General features: G+C 46.2%; 1 protein-coding gene across 2 annotated transcripts in view; it reads left to right on the top strand.

Moving 5' to 3' along the window:
* The window catches only part of LYG1 (lysozyme G-like 1), a 22,956-nt gene that overhangs the window by 2,401 nt on the left and 17,590 nt on the right, over window positions 1–2,965 (top strand). Inside the window, exon 2 of one of the 2 annotated variants that reach the window (XM_011956564.1) lies at window positions 1,952–2,042. The gene's annotated coding sequence lies outside the window, so the exon portion shown is untranslated. Of the gene's footprint in view, window positions 1–1,915; window positions 2,043–2,965 lie in introns of those variants that run through there. The other variant, XM_011956563.1, reaches the window with a different exon arrangement.

Below are 2,965 nucleotides of genomic sequence, written 5' to 3'. Positions count from 1 at the left end.
CCCCACTAATTTTTGTATTTTTAGTAGCTATGGGGTTTCACCATATTGCCCAGGCTGGTCTCAAACTCCTGACCTTAAGTGATCTGCCCATCTTAATCTTCCAAAGTGCTGGGATTACAGGTGTGAGCCATGATGCCCAGCTACGTTGTTTTTTTTTTTTTCCATTTCTTGTAGAGATGGAGGGTCTCACTATGTTGCCCAGGCTGGTCTTAACTCCTGGCCTCAAGCAAATCCTCCCTCCCAGCCTCCCAAAGTACTGGGATTACAGGGCTGAAACACCATGCCCCACCTAGCTTTCTTTTCAATACCTCCTCCACTCCCACACTGGCTGTTTGGGATCCTCCCTCTGTCTGGGAGATAAGTACTGGAGAGTGTATGCCTGCTCTTTGACAGGAAGGTTATCCATAAAGGGGCTGGCAAGGACTGAACAAGCCTGAGGACGCAGGTGGGCATCGTCTCTGGAGCCATTGCCAGTCAACATGCTGGCCGCTGCCCAGGAGAAGCTCCCAGGATGCTGACGTGGTCCTCTGGGCTGATGACAACATGCTTTTGTAGGTGGGGCCGGGCATCCCCAAATTTCCCCACACCGTGATACATTTTAATTGTTTGTATGTGCTAGAGTTTGCTGGGAAAAAAAAGAAAGAGTTGCATTTTGGGGGTCAGGATATAGTTTTTAATGGGTGCATTAGTTCTCTTTTTACCCCAACTCTGCCAACAACAATGAGGAATCCAGTGTTCTCACCACACTCCCCTCCCAGAGTAAAAGTTCAGGAACTCCCTGGTGTCCAAATCTGGATCCTTGCTCACGGTGCCCTGCCTTGTGGTCTCCCCATCTCAGCCACAGGTAGAGAACAACAAGATCTTCTATTATTTTGTTAGATGGAGCCTCGGTCTGTGGCCCAGGCTGGAATACACTGGCATGATCTCGGCTTACTGTAACCTTTGCCTTCTGGTTCAAGTGATTCTCCTGCCTCAGCCTCCCGAGTAGCTGGGATTACAGGCGCCCACCACCATGCCTGCCTAATTTTTGTATTTTTAGTAGAGATGGGGTTTCGCCATGTTGGCCAGGCTGGTCTGAACTCCTGACCTCAAGGGATCCACCTGCCTCGGACTCCCAAAGCGCTGGGATTACAGGCGTGAGGCTCTGTGCCCAGCCGAGAACAACAGAATCTTTTTTTTGTTTTTTTGAGATGGAGTCTCGCTCTGTCCCCCAGGCTGGAGTGCAGTGGCCAGATCTCAGCTCCTGCAACCTCTGCCTCCTGGGTTCACACCATTCTCCTGCCTCAGCCTCCCAAGTAGCTGGGACTACAGGTGCTCGCCACCACTCCCGGCTAGTTTTTTGTATTTTTTAGTAGAGACCGGATTTCACTGGGTTAGCCAGGATGGTCTCGATCTCCTAACCTCGTGATCCGCCCGTCTCGGCCTCCCAAAGTGCTGGGATTACAGGCTTGAGCCACCGCGCCCGGCCTAGAGGCGACTAATTATGACAAAGACCACGTAGCCCAAAAGCCTATGTGGGCCTATAAGAAAAAGCTGCCAACCCCAGCCTAGGAGCTCTGCTTACCTGAAATACAAACCAATAATGAGTTTCTGACACATCAAGTGTCAAGTTCAATGTCCCCCTTCCTTTCCTTCTTTCCTATTCCTTTTCTTCCTTCCCTTCCTCCCTTTTTCCCTTCCCTCTTTCTCTCTCTCTCTTCCTTCCTTGCTTTCTTACCTAACGCATATTCCCATCAACTGATGTGAATAAAAACAAGTGTTGAACCTGAGTGTGTCAAAGTTAAACTACAACTAGGATCTGCCTTCTGAGGTATGGCAAGAAATGAATTGGTTAATGTCTGCAAAATGCCAGGACATTCTTGAATAAAAGGCCCTGTATAAGTTGAAAGTATTTCTAATTATTATGATTATTATTATAATTTATGAGATGTCATAAATCTCTCCAAAAGAGGATGAGATCAACACTTTTAAAAGGAGAACAGGACTCGATATAAATCGCTGTGGGTTCACCACCTCTAAGGAGGAGCACTGACCGAAGACAGGTGAGTGTGAAGCAGAGGCATGGATCTTCCACTCGGGCTTATTTAGGATGAAAATCCAGTGTGTGGTGATCAATTGGCAATGATTGTGTCTCTGCTGCATAATATTGGACTCAGGCGAAACTTAAGGACCTTGCCAGGAAAACCCACGTTTGAAAAGATACGTAGATGATAGAATAATTTTTCCTGTTCATTACAATACGTTTCAAAATTTAGATTTCTTTTAATGCAAGTATATCATTACTTTTGGATTTGTGAGCATGTGCAAATCGAATAATGGGAGAAAAGAAATGTGTGTGCACTTAACTGTAGCTGTAATAGGGCCAAATGCGATGTCGCATTTGTTAACCGAAAGCCAGAAGACTAAGGTGTTTGTATTTTGCCAGATGGTAAATCCCTTGCCTGTCTTGCCAATGCTACATTAACCCATACACCGTAAGTATTGGTTCTATAACAGTCTTATTTTCTCTGCAACCTGTGAAAGAACTAAGGCCAACATGTCTAACAGTCTCGGCTAACAGAATAAAAAGACAGAGAAGCCTCTAGAGCACATAGACGGAACAGAGAGGCCAAGGTCTCTCTGATTTGTTCTTAGTGCAGAATGAAACATTCGCAGGGAAATCTCCAGCATAGGAAGATCCGTCCTGGAGTTCTGAATGCTCAAAAACTCAAATGGGAAAAGCAGGCACAGAGGACGCGCTGAGAGAAGGAACTCCCTTCCAGCTCACAGTCTCTCTCTGCAGGGAAAAGCTGTGCCTGCCCAGAGGGAAGAGAATGATTAGACTTTCAGAGGTCTTCTAGGCTGGGAATGATTGATCACAATCCAAATTCAGTAAATACATATTTTCACAGGCCATGTGAAAGTGCACCTCTATACAACGTAACAGCTTAAAATGAGCCTTCATGTTGCTGCTTATGTTTTTATT

The sequence above is a fragment of the Colobus angolensis genome, unplaced genomic scaffold, assembly GCF_000951035.1.
Source record: "Colobus angolensis palliatus isolate OR3802 unplaced genomic scaffold, Cang.pa_1.0 Scaffold42, whole genome shotgun sequence".
In the NCBI taxonomy this organism is placed as follows: domain Eukaryota; kingdom Metazoa; phylum Chordata; class Mammalia; order Primates; family Cercopithecidae; genus Colobus; species Colobus angolensis.
Note: the sequence above shows the minus strand (reverse complement) of the source record. Positions and strands in the feature narration are given on the sequence as shown.